This window comes from Clarias gariepinus, chromosome 13 (assembly GCF_024256425.1).
Source record: "Clarias gariepinus isolate MV-2021 ecotype Netherlands chromosome 13, CGAR_prim_01v2, whole genome shotgun sequence".
NCBI classification, from domain to species: Eukaryota; Metazoa; Chordata; class Actinopteri; order Siluriformes; family Clariidae; genus Clarias; species Clarias gariepinus.
Window position 1 is genome coordinate 4,868,534 of NC_071112.1, and position 21,738 is coordinate 4,890,271.

Genomic DNA, 21,738 nt, shown 5'->3' on the forward strand with positions numbered 1-21,738 from the left:
TCTAGAATTGTCCAGCTTCCAAAAAAAAGGGGCAACAATTAAGGAGCCAGTAGAAAGCTTTAGAGGTTTTAAAAATAAATAAAAACAAGGAAAAGAAAGGGTAACAATACATTCTCCTATATCAGCTGCATTTTCAAATTCAAATTTTTATTTGTCACATACACAGTCATCCACAGTACGATATGCAGTGAAATGCTTATACGACTGCCAGTGACCTATACTGTATATAAGAATAGTAAAAGCTTATACTGTACATAAGAAATAATAGGAATAAAAGAAGTATTTAAAAAAATAAAATTAACTAGTAAAATATGCTGTACAAAGTAAAGTATACACTCAAAAAATAACTTGTTGAATGAACATAATTAAATTATGGAAAGAATTTCCACCTGATTTAATGGCTTTCTTTCAGCATTAAGCAATTTTGTTGGCCCAACTTAATGTTCTTAGGTTCATTCAAATTAATTTTATTAGGTTCATTTAACTTATTTACTATAGCTGCGTCCAACATAGTTTAATACTGTTAACATAAATGAATAGCGTTGGTACAACAAATTTTTCAAGTTAATTTCAATTTCAAGCCCTGGTCGACAGAATTCTGTGAAGGAAGCAAAAGACAAACGGGATAAAACAGAGATTTTTATTTTACACCAGCAGCAACTATTTGTAAGTTGCTGCTGGTGTAAAATAAAAATCTCTGTTTTATCCCGTTTGTCTTTTGCTAATTTGTATAGGTATCAATTTGAAAAGATGTACAAAACATAAAACACCACAAATAAGTATTAATCATAGAGAAAAAAATTAAACACCAACAGAACCGTTTTGTACTTTATAACTGTTCGTTATGACTTTTAAATATGACCGTTAGATACGGTTGGTCAGGAAACTCCTGAAGTCAGATGCAGACAGGACACTTTTCAGTCACAAACTCCTGTGAAAAAATACAGAGATAGATATATTTAATTAAAATTTATGATACTTAATTTATCAAATGGAAACTATTTATTCTTTGTTCCTATCGCTTCACAACTCATGAGAACAGACCGAAACCAGAACCGAACCGCAGATTCCTGCTTACCTTTTTCACACGCCCGCCAAACATTTGTCTTCTCAACAAATTCTTCTCGCGATATCTTCTTGCGATATTTTCGGTTTTGCTATTTCCGGTTTTTATAATGACAAGATCTCTTTGGTTTATCTCAACATGATTAAATCTAATACATGTTAAGTTGTTGAATTTTATGCAAATACAACATAATTTATTCATGTTCATCTTTGAAACATGAAATTATTATGTACAAAACACATATTACATTTTAGTACATGTAACAGGTAGCCATGTTCATTTTTTTAAATGTACTGTAATAAGAGAAATACGTTAGAAAATAAGATTAACTAGTGCAAATGTACTGTACAAAGTAATAGTAAAATAAACTTTACAAATAAGAACAAGATATCTATAAAAAAGCAAAATATCAATATATCAAATATAAAAATATAGATTTAGAATTTTTAAATGACTGTGGTGTGCAAGTATGCAAAAAAGTGACTTTGTAAAGTGTTTTATTTAAAGTGATTTGTGCATTATGTAAAGTGATTTGTGCCGTGGAGTTACAAAAAGATGGTAGTTAGTCCTGTGTTGTGTTGTGGTTGAGAGACCTTATCGCCTGTGGAAAGAAGCTCCTCCTCAGTCTCTCTGTGTTGGCCTTCAGGGAGCGGAATCGCTTCCCAGACCGCAACAGAGAGAACAGTCCATTGTTGGGATGGCTGAGGTCCTTCACTATCTTCCTGGCTTTGATCTAGCACCGCTTGCTGTAGATTGAGTGCAGGTCAAGGAGCTTGGTATGGATGGTGCGCTCAGCTGATCGCACCACTCTCTGTAGAGCGCGTCTGTCCTGCAAGGTGCTGTTTCCAAACCAGGTAGTGATGTTTCCCGTCAGGATGCTCTCTATGGTGCAGGAGTAGAAATTCCTGAGCACCTTGGAGGGCAGTCTGAAGTCTCTCAAGCGTCTGAGGTGGTAAAGACGCTGCCGGGCCTTTTTTACCACGGTGTTGATGTGACAGGACCATGACAGGTCCTGCGTGATGTGAACACCGAGATATCGAAAGCTGTCCACTCTCTCCACTGGGCTCCTGGTGATGACGGGGGTCTGGTAGTTCTTCTCCTGCTTTGTACAAAAGTCCACTATCAGCTCCTTTGTCTTGCTGACGTTCAGGAGGAGATTGTTCCTCTGGCACCAGTTCTCCAGATTTCCAATCTCCTCCAGGTAGACCGACTCATCGTTGTTCGTGATCAGGCCCACCACAACAGTGTCGTCAGCAAACTTGATGACGGTGGTGGAGTTGGTAGTGGCCACGCAGTCATAGGTGTACAGGGAGTACAGCAGGGGGCTCAGAACACAACCCTGGGGGGCTCCAGTGCTGAGATTGAGGGAGGCTGAGACATGTCCGCCCATCCTTACAGCCTGTGGTCTGCCAGTCAGAAAATTGGAGATCCAATGACACAATGATGAGCTGAGTTCCAGGTGCTCCAGCTTGGTGGTTAGTGTGGAGAAAATTATGGTATTAAATGCAGAGCTGTAGTCGATGAAGAGCATTTTCACATAATTCCCCCTCCGAGTGTCCAGGTGAGTTAGAGATGTTTGAAGGAGATGTGGGATAGCGTCATCCGTAGAGCCGTTTGGGCGGTAAGCGAACTGTAGTGGGTCCAGTGTGTCTGGTAGTGATGAAATGATGAAGTCTCTGACCAGGCGTTCAAAGCACTTCATCACTACTAAGGTAAGGGGCTACAGGGCGATAGTCATTGAGAGAAGCAGGATGAGGTTTCTTCGGAACAGGAACAATGATGGACTCTTTGAAGCATGTGGGGATCACCGACTGAGATAAAAAGAGGTTAAATATCTCTTTGAACACAGGTGCTAGCTGGTCTGCGCAGGCTCTGAGGATACGGCCTGAGATGCCGTCTGGTCCTGCTGCTTTCCTGGTGTTCACTCTCTTGAAGGCTCTCCTCACGTCATGCTCGGTGATGTTAAGAGATCTCAGAGCGTCGCGGATGGTTTTATCCACCCACGGCTTCTGGTTGGGAAATGTTCTAATAGTCTTTTTTTTCACGGTATCATCCGCTAGTTTCCCAATAAATCCCACAACCACTTCCGTAAACATGCTGACGTCATCATAGGAGCTGTTTTTGAACATGTCCCAGTCTGCGTCAACAAGTGCGTCCTGTAACGCGGCCACCGATTGTTCCGTCAAGCGCGCGACCTCCCTCTGAACCGGAACTTCCTGTTTTAGCCTTTGTTTGTATTTTGGCATGAGTAAGATGGCGGCGTGGTCGGATTTACCAAACCGTGGACGAGATTGTGCCTTGTAGCCGTCCTTGACCGTTGTATAGCAATGATCTAGTGTCCTTTCACCCCTGGTGGGGCATGTGATATGCTGATAAAAGTCTGGCGTCCCGATGCTGTGTTTGGTGCTGTGTGAGTGTCTCATGCAGCTCGCATAAGGCAGTGTCCGTGTCCGCTTGTGGTGGAATATAAACGGCACTGATTATGACCAATGTGAACTCCCGAGGTAAATAAAAAGGACGACACATGATGGAAAGTAGTTCCAGGTTTGGTGTGCAGGAGCGTGTGAAAGGAACAACATCATTATCATTTGTTTAACTGAGAGGAAAAAAACTCATAATTCCATATGTAATATTTACCAGGTTCACCTCATAAAAAAGTTAGCAAGTCACAACCAAACAAAAATGTAAATATTAACTTTGTTACACTTCAACTCTCTTTATACACATTTCTGCACACATGTAAGGTTTAATAAGCTCCATGAGAAGTAACTTAGATTGTTACTGTATAAAGTATGCTAGCAAATTATTGTACAGTATATGGGGGAGTTCATGTAGGTACTGTAATATTATCAATATGGAACACATACAGTACTTAAATTTGAACTGTCTAGGGAAAAAATAAATTTTATTAATGATTTTAACATTTTTGGTTTCATTAAATATATCAGGCCATTCACACTGTTTATCTAAGCATGCTGCTGTTGCTGAAAATCCCTGTTCGGTTTTTAAAGCGAAAAAATGCTTTTACAGAAACCTTAATGTTCAATGTTGACTGTTCAACCATGTGCAGTTCTAAGGAAACAATACACCATGACATTCACAAAGTCAAACAGATCCAAGATAAGATTCTTGAAAAAGCACAGGAGAACTTTATATAAGGCATATTATATAAGGCACTGAAGCACAGTGAGTTTCATTATTGAAAAATTGTGATGGCTATCTAGAATTGTCCAGCTTCCAAAAAATGGGGCAACAATTAAGGAGCCAGCAGAAAGCTTTAAAGGTTTTAAGTTTTAAATAAAAACAAGGGAAAGAAAGGGTAACAATACATTCTCCTATATTAGCTGCATTTTGCATACAAATCTTTCATATCATATTAATGAATATGGATTGTAAAAATATGGACATGCAGCAGTTGTCGTGATGGTTAAATAATAAATAAATAAATACATATAATTAGACTAGATTGACTGTAGGGTTAATTAATAATAATCCTATTGCTAAAATGTTGTGTTTTCATTGACTAAAACTAGACTAAATTACTAAAGGGTTTCTCTGACTAAAATATCCAGGCTAAATATGATAAAGACTAACAGTGACATTTAATCCCAAGATTAATACTAAGCATAAAATTAAAAATAGCCAAAAAATAAAAAATAAACCCTAGTTGACACTATGTCAATAACAATGCTTCACTACAGCCAGTACAGATAATGATAAGGTAAAAATCTTATTTTGTACCGAAACTGTAAATGTCCATCCCTCCATCTTCAACTGCTTATCCAAAATCGGGTCGCGGGGGTAGCAGTTCCAGCATCCAAAACAATCCGATCGCCGTCATCCTCTTGCAACAGAGGGTAAATTAGTCAGGTTCAGGAGTTCCTCAAAGTGCTCTTTCCATCACCCGATTCCCCTCTCAGTCGAGGTCAGCAGTGTCCCATTCTTGCTGTACACAGCTTGGGTGGTTCCCCGGTTCCCGCTCCTGAGGTTCCGGACGTTTTTTCAGAAGCACCTTGGTGCTGCCCGAAAGTCCTTTTCCATGCATTTTCCGAGCTTCTCCCACACGTTTGAGGCCGCTGGTACCTTGCAACTGCTTCTAGAGGGATAACATATCCCTGGAATAACATATCCCTGAAGGACTCTTTTTTCAGTCTGACAGCTTCCCTAACCACAGGTGTCCACTCCACAGGGAAGGTACATGTGGGACCGGAGTGTCTAAGACATATGGCCTCAGGTCAGGTGATACGATCACGAAATCGATCAATGACCTTCAGCCTAAGGTGCTCTGGTACCAAGTACACTTATGAGCAATCCTATGTTCGAACATGGTATCTAAACTCGAGTTTAGACCAGAGAGCCATTCCTCCCAATCACGCCCCTCCAAGTATCTTCGTCCCGGATTGCCCACATGTGCGTTAAAGTCCCCCAGCAAGACTATGGAAACCCTACTGGAGCCCGATGCAGTACTCCATTCAGAGTCTCCAAGAAGGAAGAATACTCTGAACTTCTGTTTGGAGCATAATCACAAACCACAGTGAGAGCCCCCAACTCCTTTCCCCACAGAGAAGTGATGTTCCATGTCCCCAGAGCCAGCTTCTGCCACCTGGGTCTGGTCCGTCGAGGCCCTCGGCCTTCACTGCTACCCAAATAACAGCGCATCCAACCCCATCGGTTTCTCTCGCAGGTGGTGGGTCCACGAGTTGGGGGAGGACAGGGGTCAATGCCACGTTGCTCTTTCGCGCTGTGCCCGGCCGGGCCCCATGGCAGACCCGGCCACCAGGCGCTCGCTGTCGGGCCCTCTGTCTTCCTCCGGGCAGGGTCACTTCCTCTTTTTTTTTATTAGATTGCATTTGTCAAAAAGTGTGAGTGTCAATCATTTATGTTGAAGTGTGAAGTGTGAGTATCAATCATTTATGTTGCACTGGATACAGTATGTATTTATGTAAGCAATAGTAGTTTTTATTTAATGTATAGCTGGTGTACTTGCTTAGGATAAATAGCATTATTACTGTTTGTTTGAATGATTTGTGAGCTATTATTATTATAATGAGCAAGAGGAATGCTGGCTGTAACGATTACTAGATTTTGGGTAGAATTAAAATAAAAAAATTGCAGTGAGAAAATTAGTACTAGTCAGATAATAGAAGCGAACAGTACTACAAGCGATGAGTCAATATTCCTTAATATAATAATAATTGCCATTTACAGAATAAATCTTTAGTAAAGTATTCCTGAACATCAAGGCAAGCAACACTATACAACATTATTCTACGTACAGAGAAGTTGAAGGGTGAGTAGCATAGGAGGAGAAAAAGGATGTTTACAAAGCAGGAAAAACAACTGCCATGAGGTAAGGAAAGAAGCATATACTGATGATTTGACCAAATACTAACTGGTTGAAGAGAGAAAGAAAGACAAACAATATATTACAATAGGATTTTAGAAAATATTGTAAAATTTGGTGGGGGTTGCCAGGAGGAGGGAATTAGGGATGGATTTTGTCTTTCCCAACTACTGACTTTATGGCCATGAATTTCACCATACTTTATGATCCTATTGTGCACTAAAAAGAAAAATAAACCTGTTGTATATTATTATAATGTTTTATGTAATATTTTATATAGTATTATATTTATGTAAACATAATTACTGCTGTTAATGGCATAATTATTGCTGTTCTTGTTGTCAGCGGAAGGACAAGCTGTGGGTGGAATTTGAGATCACAGAGAGGTAAAAAAAAAAATCGCTACTGATCAAAAAGCATGGAGGGGGCTTTTAGTGAAATTTAATTAAACATACAGTATTCACAACTGATTTTATACATGAACAGACAACACAATGTGTCTCACATCCAGTTTAGCCAAAAAACAACCCCCAAAAATATGGCCTTGCGGTGTAAAATTAAGCACAAAACAGCAACACATACTTATTGCTGAACAGTTCTCCTGCAGTGGAACAAAAACTTTTTGTTTATAGTTCAAATCTATGCTAAAATACATCAGACGATAGGAATTTTAGCTTTTCTCTAAACAATAAACAAATACTGAACTCTTCACATGCAAATCTAAACTCCACATGTAAATCTAATGAATAATAACTATTAAAAAAAATTATCAAAAGCACTTTTGATGTCTGTGATGTAACAGTAGATCTACTTTGCATTAAGACACATCAAACCAACAACTGATTTGCTTTATGTTTATTTTATTCCTTATAATAGATCTTCTTTGCATTGGACCATATCACACCAACACTTGGTGTGTTTTATGGCTCTTTTATTGCTTGCATTAACATGCTTTGTCAATAAGGATATTACTTTTCTAAGAAATATTAAACTTAATGCTTTAATTTTTACTCTCTATACTTTTCTTAGTTCAGAAATAAAATAAAAAGGTTTAAATATCTATAAGTCTTTTGGTTTGTGTTACAGTGTTGAAGCATCTGGTCAGTACTGCTCTAATGGTGTGCTAGTGGTAAGCACTTGTTCTAGCTATTATTTTTTAAACAACCAACTATTTAAAGGTGTAATGTGGGGAAAAATATTTGGATATAACTATGTATTGCTGTTTAATAAAGTTAAGTTCAACAAGGAATTAAAGTTCAAAAGAAATTTGGTAAACATATAGATTGGTGATTAAAAGTTTGTGAAAGTTTTAGAGTTTTGTTGTTGCACCACTGTGACCTAAACATAATTTGACTTACACGTGAGTAATAAAAGTTATTAAGCAAGATAAGCAAATAAATATATACTTGGTAATTTATGCATTAAGGAAAATTATCCCAAAAGTATGTGCACCTAACCCTATCTTTTGCAACTCACTTGTGCAGCAAAAAGTGCAATTAACCATTGTCAATAACAATGCAGTCCTGAACGTTGGCTTAGATGAATGAGGAATTTTAGTCCACTCCTAATTATAGCTCAGTACAGAACAGGATCAATGCTAATACCCCTATCTCACCTACGCGGTTTGACTCACGATGTGATGCGGAGTTAGGCACTGTGAGTCGCCGCGATTGCTTGCTGACGTTCCGCTGGCGTTCCGCAAAGTTCTGTAAGGACCGCAAGCTTCTGCGAGGGCCGGCAAAAAAATTTAACGTTTAACTTTTTAACTTTTCGCTTGGAAATATGGAAACATACTCACAGTGTCAAAAACTTGCGGTGAATCATGATAAACCATACTTATGGCCACAGCGCGAAACCGCGTAGGTGAGATAGGGGTATAAGGTGTTGGTGGGTTTAGAACAGTATTGTCAAAAATGGCAGATAAAAAAATCTGAAGGCTTGTTTAAAAGTTTAAGGTTAAAAATGTAATTTAGGGGTTATTTCTGTTACAAGCTTTCTGTACTGTTTTACATAATCAAAAAAAGCCTGTATGGAGTAGACACACACACACACACCCATACATACCATTCTAAAATATGGTTTTAACATACACACAAGATTCGCTTAAGAAGGGAATTGTGTGTGCTGGGTTTATTCATCTTACTCATTTTGTTGTGATTTTAGGCCGCCCCTCTTTCTACTCTGGAGGTGAAGCTAAGCAAACTGCCAAAGGACTGTAAGATACAATGTGTCCACTAAAAACTATACAGTATATAATAATAATCATACTAATATAATATAATATAATATAATATAATGTAATATAATATAATATAATATAATATAATATAATAGTTAAAAGTGCTACATAAGCAATTAAGAGGGATGTATTATGTAATTAGTTGTATAATAAATGTTACACAGAATGATTGTCCGTTAATTTTGTGTATTTTAGTTCGACATGACATGTTGTTAACCTTAAGAGGGGCGTATAATGAAAACCAAGTAATCTCAATGTCCAAGAACAGCAACCTCATGCAGATTCTTCACTACTACATCAACAAATACCTGGAGACTGAGATTGGACTCTGCATGGTACAATTTGTGTTACATTATTATGCATTTAATATCATTATAAAATCATATGTAACAGTATTTACTTTGCTCTTAAAGAAACCAAGAATAGTTTATAATCAGTAAAGCACAGAACAAGAGCCAGTACAATTTTTATTTAAGGCATAGATATAGAGTATGTGCTATTATCTGTTTTCTCTTTTTGTTGTTCACATGTCTATCTGTTTTGTACGAGGATAGTTGAAGAATGATAGAACCTCCAAACCAGCAGTAGTCCCTGTAAGCCTTTTTGCAGCCACAAGTGAATTTACACTTACTCTTCCTGTGGAAAAGGTAAGACAACTCAGGATATTCATTTTGACTAATGGTAACATTTAACACTAACTTTAAGTTTTGTTTTTTTGTTTTTTTGCTTAAAACCTTCTCAATCAAAATAATTTTTTCTTTGACTCATCATGTTAGTAGAAATCATTTTCAGTATTGTGTTTCTTCTTTAAGGGGGGGTTAATAAAATAGGAGTATGTGAGAGTACTTGTAATACGCACAAGAAGACTTTTTTATTTTGGAGAGAGCTTGGGATTATTAATTAGAAACTTAAAAGAAAATAAAAGAAAACAAAAAAAAAACACAATAAACAGAGCTCCACCGTCTACACGAGAACAGACAGGCTCTGAAAACTAAAACAAAACTATATCCTCTCGGGGACTATGCCCTTACCAAGGATTTATCGGAAAGATAGTTTCTTAATTTGTGCTTTGCATTATAACGAAGAGCGCACGCTGAACTTAAGCGTGTTGTTTCTCTTTCTCTCTAGCTCACGCCGGCGTTTTTGGGAGACAGAGGCTGGTCTTTGCCTCTCTCTCCCTCTCTTAAGCACGCTCATCTGGCTGTCTTGCTGTCTTTCCTTGTTTGCTTCTTTGGCCCTGATACCTTACCAGTTCTACCTAAATGATCGCACAAAGTTCGGAGGTATCAGGACCCTTAAATAAACATGCCGGCAGATGTGGCGCGTTCAGGCTGATTGTGGTGTTGCCTGGCAACTGCGTGTCTTATATGTCCACGCCTCTGCCTGTTCAGAACGCAGCGGGGTAGCAGCCTGCGGAGTTCTGAACAGTGCAGAGTATTTTTGCACGGCTAAGCAACTATGTATGTAACATAGTTGGAAGTCAATTATTATACTCAATAACAGTGAGCTCTTATTTATATAATATTGCGAAAATGAGAGAACACCTACCACAGTGTATTTAAATTGCATTCCACATCGAATAATGACATAATTTGATGCTGGTCACTTGGCAACCTATTTAGCTGGCTAGCTGAGACAAGACAGATTGACATGACAACATAAATTAACAACATAAATTAACAAAAAGAAAACGAGCTAACTTAGAGACCTAATTAGCTGGCTAGCTTGGAAAGACAGATTGACAGATCGTCAGACATTAATACATTTTATAGGTGATTTCTGCCTCAGATTCCTGTGCAGGTTACATGTTCTCTATGTGCTTGGTGACATTCCTCCAGGTTCTCTGGTTTTCTCTAATAGTCCATGGACATGTGGAGTAGACTAATTGGCCTTTCCATATTTCCCACAGTGTGAGAGTGTCTGTGTGCCCTCTGATAGACTGACATCTTCCCAGGGTGTACGCCCCTCATACCCTGGGTCCCCTGCGATAGGCTATAAGCTTTCTGTTTCCTATGCAAAAAAAAAAAAACAGAATAGAGATGGAGTTCTATTTTTTTTTTTTTTTTTACTATTTAGACTTTTAAAATCAATTAAATGTTGAATCATGTTTTGTTAGTCTTGTTTAGGAACTATTTTGAAATCCTGAGTTGCAAAAGCAGACAGCAAAAATTGCTATTTGGTAATTATTTAAATATTCTGCCAAGCTAATCGAACCATAGGATGCACATAATGTTTGTGTGATATTATAACAAATTCCCTTAATAGATTAAATTATAAAACTTTTAAATAAAATCTTCTTCTTTGTCTTTCGGCTGTTCCCTTCCATTTGGAATAAAATATTTAGAATAAATTTACTTATCATCAAGAGACATGGAGCATACCCAAAATTATAGAATGAGTGGAATATATAATATTTGGAATAGGTTTAAGTACTAAAATAAGTACTAAAAAAATGTTTGTTTTACTCCACAGGACAAGGTAGAGTTGCATTTAAACAGAGTGGACAGGTATTGCTAAACAAATGTCATTTTTTTCGACATCTTGTTCAAATTTGGCAACTAGACTTATTTGGACTTATTATAAAGACATTAATTAATTCATTCTTTAATTTATTCTTTATACGCTGATCAGCCAAAACATAAAAAAATATATATTATTTAAAAAAACTAGGTTTAGGTTGTTCTTGTGTAGCCAGGGTGTTTCTGTAACCTTGGGGCTTGACTACACAAGACCACTGTGGATGTGCTATGGTGTAAGGAAACAGGACATTAGGGTGGATACTTCGAGTGCTGTGGGTTGGCGGCGGGGGGAGGTCTCTGTGGATCAGGCTTATTTGTCCAGGCTGACCTTTGGTCACTGTAAACGTTGAAGAGTGTTAAGTGTGCCTGATCCTGCCCTGTCAACATTCGGTGGTCATAGGATTTGAACCTGGGATCTTCCAAACTGTAGGCCTATGCCGAAACCCCTGACCCAACGTTATGACTGATCAGTGTATAAAGAATGATGTAAAACTTAATAATGTTTTAAACTTTGATTATTTCATTATTTTGACTTCTGTGTGTGTGTGTGTGTGTGTGTGTGTGTGTGTGTGTGTAGCTCTGAGAAGGACATGAAGGTGCGTCTGGATTTTGATATACCTGCAGAGGAGAAGGCGTTTCTGGTGAAGAGGAAAGAGGTGGTCTCTCGTGCACTGCAGAAAATTCTTAACCTTCAAACTCCTTTGGATCCCACAAAGGTATTGTACAAGTCAAAAATGTACTGTGCCTTGCAAAAGTATTTACCCCCTTTACCATTCCCACATTCTGCACCGCCACCCTCTTACTGAAAAAGGAAATCAAGAAATTCTAGTTTATATTTAACTATTTTTTATGTAAATGTTGTAATTATAAAACTATTTAACCTAGAATAGAATAGAATAGAATAGAATAGAATAGAATAGAATAGTATGATATGATGTAATGTGATATAAATCTAACCTAAATCTTACCTATCACATAAAAGGATCCTACAACATTTGCATATTGAAATGGATTATAAAAACTAAATGGGCAACATGTAATCAATGTGATGGAGATCTTTACTGTACTGTTGCATTACTTACAGTAAGCAGAGCTGACAACTTTCATGCAATCACTCATCTCCACAGACTCTCACAGCACACTTTCAATTACTCACACTTTCATATTAAAAACAATTATTTGAGGAAGATGCAATCACTGAGCTCCAACCTCTTTCTAATGATTCTATACATAGCTTTTATTTTGAAGTCGAAACGCTACATCATGCCCTCCAAAAGATACAATGGTTATAGAAAATAATTACCCCCTTTTAAAATAATTGCATTTTGTTGCTTTGAAGTCTGACATGAAGACAAAAACCCAGTTGTATTTACTTAGTGTAATTCCTTTCATCAGAAGATCAATCCCCTCCTAAAATGACTTGTAACCAGAATAAATATAGCTGGATAAAACAAAAGGGAACTGTTTTTATTTTTGGCTGCCAAGCAACAAAATGTGAATATTTTTAAGTGGGGTGATACTTTTCTGTACCCACTTCCACACTGTATTGTGCATTGAGGCCAGAGCGAACCAGCATGAAGATCCGCCCCTTATTTTCTTTCCAAATAAAGAGAAATAATATTTGCATAATGCATCAATCAATCGCAAAAGAAGGGATAATAATTAGAACAGTCACAACAGTCCTAAACAGATTAACAATCTAATAAAGTAAATTGACATTCTAACTTATTTATAGATGGCACCAAAGTAACACACCAGCTGGAGCATTAATAGAGTGATTGAGGGGCATGGCATAATATTATTCAAAGAGGAAAATACATGTCAATATTCATAGTTACAATAAAATATTGGCACTGAGGTTAATCATGTGGTCCTTTTTATATTCATAAGAACACTAAAAGGCTGACAAACAAAATAAAGATAATCAAATTTAATTTTTGACTGCACAAATGTGTGTGTATTTTTTTCATCTATGTTTGTTGTTATTTTGTGTCTTGATTCTGACCCTTGGCTATACAAGTGTCATATGTCAATAAAGCACCTTTTAAACTGGTTGATATTCTCTGAAAAGTAAGCAGCCCTTCTTAGCATATAAAGCTGCGTGCATTTGTGAATGTGTGTGTGTTTAGGTGCCAACAGTGGCTGTGGTGTGTTCAGGAGGCGGCTCCAGGGCCATGACAGGCATGTACGGCTCCCTGAAAGGACTGCAGAGCCTCGGCCTGCTCGATGTCATAACCTACATGACTGCAGTTTCTGGCTCCACCTGGTGGGTGTAAAAGCACATCACAAGCTGAAATACACTTAGGAGTACAGTACACGATGCTGTGAATCCTCAACATACAAATGCCCCAGCTTGAGAATTTTCGACTTACAAACCAAAATTTTGCTTCGAAGCAGTCAAGCCAGTTGCGTGTAGCCATTTAAAACTTGTAAACCCATTCACTGATGCAAACATGTTTGTTTGTTGGTTTTTGCATTTTGTGCAAGATTTGGTGAAGACATAGTACCATTGGTCCCAAGAATGTTTGTTATATTCATTAATTAACTAAGATTATGTGTATTCTTATACGTGCAGAATTTAGATGTATCTGCACAGAGACAGAAAGATTTACAGTCTTATGCAGCGACTGGAAAAATGGCGATCGGTGTTAAAATGATCCGCAGCTTTAGAAAAACCCATTATGTGGCTGCGCTACATGTTATCAGGGAGGAAGGAGAAATGGAAGCCACTTTTAGTTTTGTTTTAAAAGCAGCCAGTGCCAAGAGGAATCATAAATTCCCTTTACTTTAACAGATTATCTGCATTTACATTATTTCCTATTGGAAAATCCGCGTCTCAATACGAATTTTCTCTATTCTTATGTCAAAAACGTACAATATTGATACAATACTGTGTTATATACATTTCATATGCAGTCATGTGATAAACAAGCTGCATTTCACCATGATCTACCCTGAGACTCGTCAGTGAATTCAACTAAAGATTTGCATTATAATGTCAGAAAATCAAAAGAACACATTCATCTCTTCAGTTTTGTAACAGATGGAAACAGGGATAACAATATATAAACGGTTTTGTGTTTCTGGATTAATATTGTGTGTCAAAAACCATTAAAAACAATAATAATAATAATAATAATAATCTGATGCTACCTTCTTCCTTTTTCTTCCTTTGTTTAAGGGGCACTGCTAGTCTCTACTCTGACCCATTTTGGTCAAAGGAAGGCCTGGATAAAGTGATAGCATCTACTCAGAAGGAGTTGGCTAAGAGCCCAGCCAGTGTCTTCTCTCCTACACGCCTTCATTATTATCACCCTGAGCTGGAAAACAGGGAGAAAGAAGGCTACTCAGTCTCATTAGTTGATACCTGGGGACTTGTTATAGAGCAGCTCATCTTTGGAAAGGTCTGCTTCTCTATTGGCACAGAAATCCAAGTACACTGTCAGTGAAAGGTTAAATAATTTAAAAATACACCAGTGTTAAAAATTTTGAATGAGTACATATATAAAAACCTGTGATTTTGTTTTATTTTATTTTAGATTACATGCAACTTTATTGTCATTGTGCAAAGTACATGTACAAAGCCAATGAAATTTAGTTACTGTAGCTTGAGTAAGAGTAATTAATGTACAGAAGGTGCAGTAGGTAATAAAACTATGGTATTGTTATGTACAGTATAACTGTGCAAACATTGTGCAGTGAACAAGACATGAAAAAGATAACATGCATCATAACTGTGACGATATTCAGCAAAACTGCATGATGTCAACTGTAATATTGCTTTCATAAAACAGTTCCACAACAGTTCAACAATTGCTATTGACTATATCCTTAATTTATATTCTTGCTTGTAAAATCTAAGAAGAAAAGTAACATCAAAAATTGTTTTTGGTTCAGGAACATACAGATACACTGTCTGACCAGAAAAAGGCAGTCTCTGAGGGCCAGAACCCTCTCCCAATTTATACAGCAGTAAACATGCAGGACTCAAGTGGTTCCACCATCCCTGGTAAAAACTGCACATTAATCCTTCACCTTATACAGTATTTCAGAACAGTATTTGGTGTCATTTATTACATTCTGGTTTGAGTGCATTTATTTTGCTTTTGTTTCCTGGTCCATGTACTCTAAGAGTGGTGTGAGTTTACCCCATTCGAAGTAGGATTCTCCAAATATGGAGCATTTGTCCCTGCAGAAAATTTTGGGAGTGAGTTCTACCTAGGTCATGTGGTGAAGAAGCTGCCAGAAACGCGCATCTCCTTCCTCATGGGTCAGTCCTGTGTTTGTGATAGAGAAAGCTTCACAATCCCCTGCTTCGTCTCCATTTGCCACATTATAAGTATACTGTCAAACTAATACTAATGTAACTGTGTGTGTCTGTGTGTAGGCATTTGGAGCAGTGTTTTCTCTAATAATTTGATGCAGTTGTGGAATAAATTTACTGGAGTGACACCATCCTCCACTGGAGAAATGGTAGACAAGATTGGTAAGTTCATGTTCATATCAGCTTTGTTACCCTTTATTGTCAACTTCATTAAAGGTACAGACACTCAATTGTTAAAAATGATCTTTTCCTTAAATTAAAAAATATGACAACTACAAATAAACATATGAATGTGTTTATTAAGCAATATCACATGAGAGAGTGCTGTTGTATTAAATATCAGCACAGCATTGATACAGCTAGATTTGGTTGGTAGCCTGCGCTAGCTATGAAAAGATCAACATAAACAAAAAAAGAAGGATGAAAAAGGTTTATTGGAAGACGGAAAACAAGGATGGAAAAAAGGGCATATACTGTATAAAGGGCATAAATAAACAAACAAGGATGACAAAAGCTAAGTATTATTTTTTTTTTACCCCCTTGCGGTCAAATGACCGCTGCTCGGCGCTTCTAGTGTTAACAATATTGGGAAGTAACAAAAGGAATGAAGGAAACAAAGAAGCAACAAAAGGAAATAAGGAAACAAGGAAAAAAGGGAAGAAATGTACAGTAGGAATGAAGAAAATAAGGATCAACTTGGAGGACAAAAAAAGCACAACCCATCACACACACACACACCTTCACACATTACAGGCAATTTATGAACACCAATTAGCCTAATCTGCATGTCTTTTGACTACAAGAAGAAACACATTGAGCACAGGGAGAAAAATACAAACTCCATACACACAGATATGAGGCTAATCGAAATCCACTGTGCCAACCCAGGTCTACAAACATTTGGGCAATATTTAGAATAACAATTATTTCAGATTTTTTTTTTCTGCATGTGGATGTATTATTTGTTCAGCTAGTTCTAGTTACATTTTCCTTTTTTTCTACTGACAAAAAACTTACTAGTCTTCTCGTTTATTATTTTATGTTTTGTTAACAAGCAATTTTCTTGGGCTTGTAGAGACAGATGGGAAGCGTCCAGCACTGGATACTTTACGGGTCGATTCAGATGCTTCAGCATTTTCCAAGTTTTTGAATGATCGCCCCATCATCAGCCGTGTGTTTAACTTCCTTAAAGGATTCTTCCTGCACAACTTGTACACCAAAAGCCCAAATTTCGACATCTCAAATGGTCAGACCTCATTTTTCTTATTTGATTCGTCTACAAATTCACTAGTTTGAATATTTGCACTCCACTATTTTTTCTGTTGATTTGTCCAGTTTCTCTTATGCTTTGTATATTTTTAATCATTTGAATCATTTACTCAATTAACATATACATTTTATAAAAATGGACACTCACTGACTACTTAAATAAGATTGCCGAGAAATTTTAAAGGTTTTACAGTTTTTGTTTTTTTTACACTGTTACAAATGGTAGTCCCAGACATGGTGCAAGTGTAGATGCTGAGATGCTTGATTAAACTGAAAACCAACACAAACCTAAAACAAGAAAAGCATCAAAACCAGGATCAGCACAAGAACCAAGCAAGATATCAAACTAAAACAATATAAAAAAAAAAGCAAGATATCAAACTAAAACAATATAAAAAAAAAAAAAACACAGATGATCCAAACAGGGACAAGGAACTAAAGAAAATCATGGGCTTACAGTAAATAATGCTACTAATCAGGCCAGTAAAGTAAAAGCAGGCGCGCAATAAAATTTTTATCTAAAAGTTCCAAAAAACACCACCACCAAGGGTTATCCCTGACAAACATCTTCTGTTTATTTATTACAATATTTCAATTCACTTAATCTGTGTACTACTAGGAGGCTTTTCACACTAATGTCATGAAGTAAGTGGAGTAAATAGCTTCAGTTTAATTTGATAATTACATATTCAGGATTCAGTGTAGAGTTAGTGGAAATCTTGTTGGCAACATTGTACTCCAAGTTACTGAACGCAAAGTAGTCCTACAATTCAGTCTCTTTGAGTTGTGTTTGGCTAGTGGTCTATAAAATGGTATGTGATGTCATCACGCATGATGAAAGAATTAGCATAAAGGAAGAGATCACCCAGGCACCACGATCTGCAGACAGTAGGGCTGCATTGTGGAGGATGTAGGAAACCCTGTAACAAAAGTGAACTAAAAAGATTCAAGATATTTTTTATTTGCAGTGTGTGCACTTCTTGTACCTTAAGGGTTGAGGGTTCAATTTACACATTGGGTCTGTGGAGTTTGCATGTTCTCCCCATGCTTGGTGGGTTTCCTTTGGGTTATCCGGTTTCCTCCCTCAGTCCAAAGACATGTAGATTCGATTAAATGGCATTTACCAATCCTCATAGTGTGAGTGAGTGTGTCCTTGTGTACCCGAAGATGGAATGGCACTCCATACAGGATATACTGTAACCTGCCTCATGCCCTGAGTCCCCTGGAATAGACTCCAGGCTCACAAGACTTTGTACAGGAAAAGCAGTATAGACAATGAGCAAGAGTAATGAGCGAATTTTTTCTTTAAAACAAGAACTTAACATTAAAAAATTAAGCTTTTCTCTTGACATGTTTCTATTGTGTCAGGTCGTAAAGGACACTCAGCAATACTGCATTGTCCACCAGGTGCCATTCCCAAAGATTGATTTCAGCAAGTACACATCTCAGCCCAAAAAGGAAGTGTATGTTTTCATGGATGAGCAGAATCCTGATGCTCCCATAGTGCTCCACTTTCCGCTGGTCAATGTCTCATTTAAAGAATACAAAGCACCAGGTAAATATCCTTTATGTACTTGCATTTTGGATTTAGATTATTTTATGAGTTTGCTTAAAAATTCTTACATCAGATTAAGTAATAATAATAATAATTAAAAACAATCTCAGAGGTGTCAAGTAACGAAGTACAAATACTTCGTTACCTTACTTAAGTAGAAATTTTGTGTTTTCACGCAATTACAGTATATGTACTTTCTACTCCTTACATTTTAAAAATAGCCTTGTTACTCCTATTTTATTTCAGCTTGTCATTCAAAAAACAAACAAAAAAAAAACATTCAGATAAATCGCGCCATCTGAATGGAGCGAATTTGATTGTGGTTGGATGAAAAGTATAAACATACAATTCCGACATACGATTGGTTGGTACGCGATTCATCGCACCTGCACATGACATCACGTCACACACTCCAGCAAAGACGTTTGAATAAAATTGCATTTTCGGTTGATAACGTTGTAATAAGTAGACGAAGATGTCCGTGATAAAGACTTAAGATTCGAGCGAAATGTCACAACCAAGCACCAGCAAGGAGTTTGGTAGCAAGGAAGAACATATATATATATATATATATATATATATATATATATATATATATATATATATATATATATATATATATTATAATCACTTCGATTAATCATTTATTCTGATGTTTATTGTAGACAACCATAATTAGTAATTGTTACTAAGCCTGCCCTGCGTACATAATTTTCTTGTATGCTGCCCTCACAGATTCCTGCAGCTAAGCTTGGATGTACATTTACATTCCAATTATGGTTACTGATGACATGCCTATGAAGTTTGACTTTTTGCACACTAAAATACTTATAGATAACTAGTTATCATATCTTCTTCTCCATGAAACATGCTAATGCTCAGTAGTACACATATATGGTTCTTTAATGTATTTGCATTGTACTAAAATGCATTCTTTTTCAATTGCCATATACAGTATCCCAAATCACTATGGCCGTTAAAAAATACAACAAACAAACAAAAACACATTTTTTTTTTTTTATGAGGTGTTAGTGCAGTATATAGGCCCGTGGCACAGCCTAGGCTTTTATTCTTAAAGTAGTTTTAAAACCAGTACTTTTACACTTTTACTTGAGTAAAAAGCTTGAGTTGATACTTTAACTTTTAAAGAAGTGTTTTCAAACCCTAGTATCTATACCTCTACCCAAGTAATAAATGTGAATTCTTTTGACACCACTGAACAATCTCCAAATCTAGAAATGTTCAATTCCCAGCTGACAAAAGAGTGTGTTACCTTTTACACCCAAAGAGCATGGTCAATATTACTCTCTTGGTCCTAGTGACAGATTAAGCTTGTGATTTCAGATCAAACACTTTGTTCAACACTAGAGCTTTCATGATTCATGCTTTTAACAGGAACTCAATAAAGTTAACATCTAAAATTATTATTATAAATAATTAGAAGTAGAAAGTGCCAAAACTTTTTACAACTTTTTTGTGAGTGTGGCTAATTATTTTAGAACTGAAGAAACAACTTGAGTGAATGAAGGAAGACTGACAATACTGAATGTGTGTGTCTGTGTCCTCATACTGCAGGAGTAAAGAGAAGAGGAATGAAGGAGCTAGAAGAGGGAAATATTGATGTGAGCACAACGTCCTCTCCATACGTAACCTCAAACCTCACATATTCTTCACAAGAATTCCAAAGAATGGTGGACCTCTCCTACTACAACATTGTCAACAACAAAGAAACCATCATAAATGCACTAAAGAAAGTTTTAAACAAAAAGGGCTTGTTAGCATGACCTTAGCTGATTATACAAATGATTGCAAAATAAATTAATGGAGTGTAGGACGAATGAAGGACGAAGTCGCTAAGTGTATCTTGTGTTAGTAAGATTTAAACCACACCACAGTTATTTCCTTGAATCTTTAACCATAAATAGATTTATATCAGTACACTAAATGTAATATGGTAGTTATATACCATCTATAGCTACAGTTTATTCACAGGGATTTAATGGCAGATGATGATGTGTCTTTTTAATACTGTCAAATTTTGCTTTCTGGCTTTTCTGGTGATGCTTAACTTTGTGTAATGTGAAGTCATGTCAGTCTGGGTTATTTTCATGGTACAGCATAGCCTGTAATGTGTAAGCGAATTACTTGCATTTATTATTGTACTTATCTGAAGATAAGCAAATCTTGTCTATAATGAGGTTCTGGAATAAATTTTATCTAATTCACTTACAGTAATGATCTGGTATTGTTTAATCTCTCTAATAAATGACTAACAGATTCCCTGTATTGTGCTTATATTACAAGACACACAGTCAATAAAGGATTCGCTGCACCTTGAAGCTGTCTGGTTTTTAATGTACTACAGGTTTTATTGGGAAACAAATCCTGAATGTTTTACTTTTGTGAAATACATACCAGTGTCTGCTTTATGTGTATTTATATAAATTGTGCACACCAGCTGTGATTTCAGAATGCAGTGCTCCTGGGTACATTTTCTGGCATGCAGTACATGTTTATAGATACTTTGGAACTATTTTTGCCAATAAAAAATATATTAATTAATTAATAAAAATATATATACAGTGAGGTCAATAAGTATTTGATCACCCTGTGATTTTGCAAGTTCGCTTACTTAGTAATCATGGAGGGGTCTACAAATTTCAGCATAGGTGCATTTCCACTGCGAGAGACAGAATCTAAAAAGAAAAATCCGTAAATCACATTGTATGATTTTTTTTAAACTATTTATTTGTGAATTACTGTGTCAAATAAGTATTTGATCACTTGCTTATCAGCCAGATTTTTGATCCTCAAAGACCTGTTATGCATATTAGACACAGGAATGATTGTAGATAAAGTGTGTTAGCAACCACATTGACAGTCTTTACAACCCTTTAGAACTTTACTATAAAAATTAACTGTCACTGGGTGGAGCGGGACGTGATGGATCCAAACGCAGAAGATGATGGCAGACAGAGGGGGCGTGGGCGAGGAGCGGAAGCAGAGTAGGAACCAAAAGTCAGGCGGCAAAGCATCAGAGCAAAAACATAAGGCGGGAGGCGTAGTCAAAGTGGAGAGCGTAGATTCGAGAACTGGGAGATCAAAGAGCGAGGTGTTTAATCCAAAAACGTAGACGAGGAAGCAAAAACCAGAAATAAAAGCGTGAGGTCAAAACCGGGGGATCAAAGAACGAGGCAAACAAATCCGAGACGAGAAACAAAGCGAGCTTGGCAGCGTGAAATCCGAAGAGAAAATAAACGCGAGAAAATCGAGGTATAAAAACATACAATAATCCAGCGATCTGAGCAGTGCGCAGCGCATGCTTAAATCAGTGAAATAATCAGTGGAGGGAATGAGAAACAGGTGAGCAGACGGGGCGGAAACAGGGGCGTGGGTAATGCGCATGACTGGCTAGGGAAAAA

The 21,738-nt window shown here is 37.0% G+C and overlaps 1 pseudogene; it reads left to right on the forward strand.

Annotated features, from left to right (window-relative positions):
• Window positions 1–20,631, forward strand: part of LOC128535353 (cytosolic phospholipase A2 delta-like) — a 29,352-nt pseudogene extending 8,721 nt beyond the window's left edge.
• Window positions 20,632–21,738: the final 1,107 nt, after the last annotated feature.